Raw genomic sequence first — 8,030 nt, forward strand, 5'->3', positions numbered from 1 at the left:
TAGTTTTGGTGGTAGCGGTAAAGAAGTTTGAGCCTGTTCGCCATCACATCCAATTCTGAGCACAGGCAAGAGTTGTCTCATTTCACCTGAGTATTTTTGCCAGTGCAGTTTTATGGAATTGGAGCTGGACACAGGAGAAAGGGAATTGTCGGAGGTGAGGGTTCTGCAAGCGGCAAGGACAGACGTGCTTGACGTGTATATGGCGGTTTTCGTTTTATAATTTTTTCCTGAACTTTTTGCTTTGGAGTGCTTAGAGTTAATCAGGAAAGCTGGCCAACATCCTGGGGACGTTACCCCTAGGGTGCCCAGAGAAGATAGGCCCAGCGGAGTCGACCGGCCAAGCGCCCCACCCAGGAAAGTCTCTGGGGTTCGTGAAGGAGCAATCAGACTGGGCCGGGGTGCAATGCCTGGTGCTCAGTCAGGAAAGATGGCAGGGGAGCTGCTGCGTAACACAAAGCGTGGAAAATCTCTCCTACGTGAGTATGCAAATGATGCCCTTTCCCTATGGATTTAAAAACGGGATAGTACCCAGTTTGCTTCAAATGAGAGCTCCTTGTACTTAGGGTTTGTTTTTACAATGCTCCTCACATCCTTGGCGCAGAGCAGTCATACGATAAAAACTCACTGAGTGAATAAGTGACTGTGAAAAGAATGAGAAAGTACCTGTAGAGTAAAAATGAAAAAATAATTTGGAAACGACTGAAAACCCATTGAAGCAATTTCTACTTCCTCACCATCTTTAGGGATTCAAGTGTTAATTTTACCTTTGAATTAAGAATTTTAAACCTGACCACCCACCCACTGTTAATATCTTGTTTATATAGCCTTTCCAGAATTTTTTTTTTTCTAGGCATATATTCTTCCTTCCTCCCACTTAACAGAAATAGAATCAAACAGCACATCTTATTCTGTGAGTTGTTTTTGTTTTTTTTTTTTTTCTTAGCACTTTCTAGACATCTTTTTCTGGTGTCGATAGATACCATTTTACTATAACTCTAGGCATTGATAGTAGATGCCACGGGTAGACATAAGATTGCCGTGCAAGGGAGTGTGGGATGCTAAGAGAAGGAGCAAGCCTGGGGGACATATGCACTTAAGGGGCAGGTGGAAGAAGAGGGACCCATGAGAGACTAGAAAGATGAGGGGAAAGCATGGGGAAGTCATATCACAGAAGAAAGGAAGGAGAAAATTTCAAGGAGGAAGAAGTAGCCAATGGCCTAAACGCTGCTGAGAGATTCAGGAAGTTGAGGGCTGAGAGGTAGAATTTGGTTCAGCAAGAGGGAAATTTCTCACTTTATACTTTCTCACTGCCCTAGTTTCCTCATGTTATGAAATGAGAAAAGTCGGCCAGCAGGACAGACCATTCCTTGGCCTAAAGTGATGGTATAAAGTTTGTTGTTTGAAAGGGTATTAGTTAGAATTGCATTTAGCTACCTTTAACGGAAACCCAAATACGAGGTCTTAACCAAATGGTTTTTTTGTGTTCAGCTGAAGAAAATAGTTTTGAGGTGGGCACTCAAAGGCTGTTATTACAACTATTCAAGGCAGTTGTCAAGGACCCACACTGCTTTTAGCTGCTTATTCCACCATTCTTCCTGTGAGGATTTTATCCTTATGGTTGTAAGGTTGCTGCTCTGCCTCCAGCCAATATATTCACATTCTAACCAAGAAGACAGAAAAAGGGGCGTGCAAAACTTACATATTATCTGAGCCCATTTTCATTAGAAGGCCCACGATATAGACTTTGCTTTCATGTCATTGGCCAGAGCTGGGTGGCATGGCTACATCCATGTACAGAAGAGTCTGAGGCTAGGAGTATTTTCCTGTGAGCACATTGCCAGCCATTTCTTCTGAAAAGGAACAGACACTAGGGGAAGCAACCAGCAACATCTTCTGTAGGGTGATTATATGAGAAAGGTTAGGCCTGAACATAACAGCTTGCAGCCTTCTTAGATTTATTACTTTTCTTTGCGAGAGGCAAAAATATTAAAGCAATCCATTTGATTCTAATTCTAACAGGAAGTAAAGAATAAATCACAGTCCTGGGCTCATTTTCCTCATAAAGTGAAGCATTTAGAAGGATTGGTGTCAGCTAAACCTCTGTGTTCCAGCTCTTTTGGTTTTACTGACAGCGCCTTCATACTTTTCTAAAATTAAATTCTACCTTGCAAAAAGAGTTGGAAATATTCAAGAATAGCCGATTGCTAGGAGACCTGAGGGGCTTTATTAGGCGAGCTGTTTGGGGCCTGCATAACTGAATTTCTCTTTCCTGATGACAGATGTACCGGAAACCTGTTTAATCTCCAAGGTTGTGTGGAGGTGGACAGAGTTTCACCTCTGAGCAGAGGGAGATAACCCCATCACCAGGCTACAGCAAGCCCTGCACGAAGAGCTGCTGCCAGTTCTCTGAGGTAAAAAGGGAAGCCAAACTGCTGTGGTAGAGAAAAGGTTTCATGACCTTTCTTCATTAAGCAGGAACCCTGGTAGAGCGGTTCCATTTTCTCCGAGCATCCTCTGCCCTCACCCTGTTCAGCCTTCCTCTCCAGGGTGCTGGTCTCAAAATGGGGTGCTGCTAGGAGAAAGGACCCGTGAAACGCGGCCTGCAATATCTGAGGCGATCTGTAAATGCCTGGATACATTCGCTTTTTCTCCAAGCCCTCACCATTTCTCTGCCCTATTTCCCTGCCCCCCACATTGCTAGAATAAAATCTTTGTTAGCTAAATTGAGCACATGCCAGATACAGCTCATCTAAGTGAGCAAGTGCTTTCTGAGACTAGGCCTGATGAAAGAAAAGCTGAGCAGAGCTGGGCGAGCGTGCCAAACCCCGGCTGCTAAAAGGAAAACCATATTATTTTAAGAGGACTGTGTGTGCCAGCCCGTGGTCAGACACCAGAAAGAGGCCGAGTCACTTAGCGGGATCTTCATTCCTGCTCAGCTCTCCCCGCCCAGCACCCTCCAGCTGAAGATGAGGGACATTCCACTCTGTAATTCATTTAAGCAGGGTAAACAGAGCTCCCACTCTGGAAGATTCGGCCCTGAGCAAAAGGCACTTGGAATCTACATGAGGGGCTCAGATATCCATGTGAAACCTGGAAGAAAAACCCGGAGTCAGGCTATGTGAGATGCAGCCAGTTCTGACACCGAAAAGCCACAGGACCTAAGTAAGTGACTTCACTCTCTCATCTTTGTCTCTCATCTGTAAAGTGACTGCAGTGCTTTGTAGAGCCCTGAGGGCTGCAAAAGTTTTGCGAGTTTCCACAGACATTTGATTTAAATTGCATTAAAAATATTTTTCCAGCTCTATAAAAAAAGGACTATCAAATATTACACATGCCAAATTTTAACACATTGAAGACTGCCAGTGTGTTCATTATAAAGCCATATAAACATCTCCTTGTGAGTAAACCTTGGATAAAGCTGTCCTGCCATCTAATGAAAGAGTACCCCCAGCTTACGAGAAAAGTTAACTTTAAAAAAATACTAAAAACTTACTATTACCATGTGTAACTACTTATCTGAATGAAGATTTTTCTCTCCCTCAATATTGTGCAACCAACTATTTCAGAAATAAAATGGACACGGAGGCAGGCATGACTGCTCTTATCTAACTTCAATTTGGGGAATTGAAATAGACTTACTATACCTACAATTTAACTTCATTTTAACTTCAAAATGCATTTTTCGTACTGGTAAAATATTGCTTAGTTTCATTGTCTGAGTAGGTATTCCAATATGGTTCTTTTACTACACAGTTTGAAAATCATTAGAGCAAAGACTGCTAAAGAGCATCGGCTATTGCTTCCTGAGTTTCGATGACTGAGTGCCCTGCTGTGGGTCAGGCAGTCACCAAGACGCGATTCCACAGGGAACGGGCAACAGTGAGCCGAGGAGGTTTTACGGAGAGGGGTCAGTTAATGAAACCTTGCAGCCATCGAGTGCTCAGTAAATATTTGTCCACTGGCAGAGCCAAGCCTTGGAAGGGGGTGTGAGTCAGTTCTAGATTGCTGAAGACTCAGAAACCCACAAAGGAACAAGGGCAAAGACTAGGATGTGGCATCTCCACATAGGGAGCACATCAGACTGGTTGCTGCGAAGTGGTTATGGGGCAGGGGGCCCAGTGAGAGAAAAGAACAGAAACTTTGAGACTTTCAAGAGAAATCTCCCAGCTGGTAAAGCTTGGTCCTTAATCCTTACTGATGATTTTAGAAAATGGTCTGTTTAGGACCACTGGCTGAGATAGATGCTGCCTGTTTGGCCAGGAGAGCCTTGTCACCTGCTGCCAAGGAGTTTGATTGCCTTCCTCTGGGAACTGGAAAGAGCACAGATAATCTCCGTCACTGCCCTTCATTCACAGCTGTCAGCTGAGACAGTGGTTCTCACACTGTGTAGGAATCACCTGGAGAGCTTATTAACACAGACTCCTGGCCCCACTCTCAGAGATCCTGATTCAGCAGGTTTAGCCTGAGAATTTTCATTTCTCACAAGCTCTCAAGTGAGACTAATGCTGCCAGTTCCCAAACAATACTGAGTAGCACTGACTTAAATATTGATGGGACATTTACTACATTCTCAGCACCATGCAGGGGGCTGCAGAAGTTAAGAGAAACTCTGATAGAATAAGGAGAACAGGATGCTTTCCTTTATGATCAGTGGGTGGTGGAGGTTAAAGAGAAACCTCCGATTAGGACCCATATGATGGAGGCTGGAAATCCCAGGACACAGAGAAATTGGGCAGGTTCCGCCTCTGACCTATATTCCACACAATTATCCACCCTAGAGACAAAATGAGGATGAAAAGCAAGATGAGGTCAAGAGCAAGCCCTTGTGAAATGAGCATGAAAAATGAAGGAGAAACAAAAAGTACTCATAAAGCATTCCCAGCGTTGGGGCTAACAGGTCGTGATTATCTGAGCGGTACAATGAGGTACTTTCTTGAAAGTTCTCTTGGGAGGAAGAGTGTTCACGTGATGCCAAGAACAAATCTTAACCAACAGTTGCAGACAGAGCCAGAATAATTTGTCTCTTCACTGCCCAATTTCTCTTCATTTTCTTTACATTTCTTATTATTCCCACAGTGAATACCTTTCTTTGGCCAGAGATGCCATGATGTCCCCCCATCATTGGTTTAAAAACTTAATAGGATCTCATAAACAGCTGCTGTCCTTTGATATAAGGATTGAGGAAGAAAGGGCCCAGGACTAACCTTTTGCCAACATGGCGGTAAGTGTATCTCTGTTATTTTCAAATTTGCTGTCAAAATGCTATACTAAAACTTTCGAAAGAGACAAACAGATGTCCTACAGTGTAGAGTGTTGTGTGTTGTGGCTTCAGTTGGGGAAATCATATGACTCACTTATATAAACTCATTAAAATATTTTCTTTCTTTCATAATGTATTCGTAAGCATTAATTAAAGCATCAAAGGTTATGTTTTTGGACCTATAAATATTCATAACCAGCCAAAGCAAAAGGAAAAACTATTGAGCCTTTGGAACTTTAAAAATGCATTTTCAAAATGACCATATTGGAATTGAACATTTTTCTGTAGCAAAGTTAGATTCCAAAAGGAAAACAAGAGCTAAGACATAAACCAAATTGCTTTAAAGAATTATCCTGTGGCAAGTTATTTATTTTACTTGGAAGAACCAACCTAGGATGAATTTGTGCTGAGTGATCCACATTTACATGTGGTGGAGATAGTCTTCAACTTAAAAAAATATATATTACAAAAGCTATTTTAAAGTCAGTGTTAAGAACTAAGAATATATTTTCTCCTAGAAAAAAAAATTGTTATTCATCTCGAAAAGAGTGCCAGAATGGGTTCACACCAGGCTGCACAGCCCACGATTAAGTTGAATAGTGGGGCAAAGGGTGTTTGCCTGGGTGGTGAAGCCTGGATCTCATGAACAGGGACTATGGGGGAAGGGTAGCTAGACAGGAGGACACCCCTATCTCCCCTTTCCTGGCTGCTTGAGTGTTAGAAATGAGCTGTTTTATATTTTCAAATAAATTTTTTATTGAACATCCTATGTGCCAGACACCATGTTGGGCCAAGGGAAATAATGGACAAGACTGAAAGATCCCGGCCCTCAGGGAGTGAATATTTCAGTGGGAAGGATAGATGATTTAATAAAAGATTACAAGTGGGAGCTTCCAAAACCATAGGAGCACCTGACTCAGACTTGAAGTATCAAGACAGACTTCCCAGAAGAAGTGACATCTAACCTGAGACCTAGAGGATGAATAACAGCCAGGTGAAGGCGTCAGAGGGTCAAGGAAAAGAGGTGCACTCTCCAAGCAGAGGAATCTTCAGGGACAAAGTTCCCAGGACAAGAGACATCAGGCTAGTGGGGAAGGGGAGAATGTGATGGGTTCCATTTTGGAAATGTTGATTAACATGTCTGTGAGATGTAGGTTGTCCTATAAACGGTGGGATTGGGGCGTGTAGCTCAGGAGGTAGGTCTAGGCTGAGAGTACAGACATGGGAGTCATCAGCATGTGGATAGTGAGAGGGGACTGAGTTACCCATGGAGAGTAGGACCAAAGAAGCCAAGGAAAAAAGTCAAGGCAACAGAAAGAGGTCATCAGGGGCAAGGGCTTCGGGGAGGTCATATAAGTCAAGAACCGAAGTTTCCATTGCTTTCATCACAATATCACTGGGTATTTGGGCAAGACCAGTTTCATAGTGGGGAGGTAAACAGAAGACAAAGGAAGGGTTGAGGGAGTGGAAGGTGAGAGCGAGAAAATCAAGGAGTACTGGCAACTCCTCCCAGAAGCAAAGCTGGACTGGGATGTGGGTTTAGGGAGAGTATTTTTTGTTTGTTTAAATGACAAAACAGATTAAAGGAGCCAGTGAGAGAGGCTGAAGATGCTGGAGACAAAGGGAAGGAGCTAAAGTGAGGTTACTGGGAAGGCAGAGATCCAGCAGGCAGAGGACTTAGCCCCAGGGGGAAAGACAGTGGAGGACAAACGCAGTGCCCAGTGCCAGAGGTTGGATTACTGGTGGAGCTGATGAAGTTGATGGAGGAAAGCAAAGTCGGAGGGTAGAGGGAGGATCAGAGGTTTGAGGTGGAGGCCCTAGAGTCAGAGTGCCCACCTGCTGCCTTAATCTTCAAGCCATGTCTTTACAACCCTGCCTGCCACTTAGCATCCTTTATAGATCATCAAAAGTCCCATTTCTCAAAAGTTCCATTTCTCAATCTAGCTAACAAGGTGTTAGAAGGGAAGCAATCTGATCAAATGGGTTTATGCTCAGGTCTGAAGGACTGATGGCTCATAACCTATTTGAGGCATTTACATTTCTATGGAAAGGATCCTGTTCACCTAAAATCTCTAATTCAAGTATTTTCAAGTAGAGAAACAAATAGAGTGAATAGCATTTACATTTCTATGGAAAGGATCTTGTTCACCTAAAATCTCTAATTCAAGTATTTTCAAGTAGAGAAACAAATAGAGTGAATAGCTTTAGGCAGTGGGCCAGCATAACTATCTGGAGTCTGCCTCTGAGGGTGTCTTTTATCCAGAAAGCAATCCAGAGGATAAATGCCAAGAAAATAGAAAGGTGTACAGAGGAGACATTGTGCAGCCAGGTTAATGTAGATAGAACCAGACGCTTGGAGCAAATTTCCGGGTGCTCTCCCATCTCTAGCTTCTCCAGGCACTGGAATGGCCCAGAATCTGGAGATCTTGGCTCTTGAAACAACCTATTCAGTTAAAGCTGACAGCTAAGGTGAGCCTGGCCTGCACACAGCACCCTAGTTTCCACTGTGTTAAGCTCACATTTTGTAGCACATAAGGTATAAACCAACTGTCATTGACAATTGGAATTGACTTTGCAGACAGTGTTCACTAATGGTAATGGTAATAATTTGCAATAGGTCAGCACTAAAAACATTTTGTCATCTGTTGCTGCAGCCTGGGGCAATGAAACTGTTAAAATACGTTTAGGCTGGAAAAATCTTTATACTTATCCGTGAGCAGTACACGAAACATACGGGAGCATTTGTGTATGCTCCCGCCCCTCTTGGCTG

The 8,030-nt window shown here is 43.3% G+C and overlaps 1 long non-coding RNA gene across 1 annotated transcript; it reads left to right on the top strand.

Annotated features, from left to right (window-relative positions):
- The first annotated feature begins 417 nt into the window (after positions 1 to 417).
- Positions 418 to 5,389, top strand: LOC111747156. Its single transcript, XR_002783424.1, has 4 exons — positions 418 to 476; positions 2,280 to 2,411; positions 3,003 to 3,162; positions 5,077 to 5,389. It is a non-coding gene; the product is annotated as an uncharacterized LOC111747156 (long non-coding RNA).
- The last annotated feature ends 2,641 nt before the right edge of the window (positions 5,390 to 8,030 follow it).

This window comes from Pteropus vampyrus, unplaced genomic scaffold (assembly GCF_000151845.1).
Source record: "Pteropus vampyrus isolate Shadow unplaced genomic scaffold, Pvam_2.0 Scaffold213, whole genome shotgun sequence".
NCBI classification, from domain to species: Eukaryota; Metazoa; Chordata; class Mammalia; order Chiroptera; family Pteropodidae; genus Pteropus; species Pteropus vampyrus.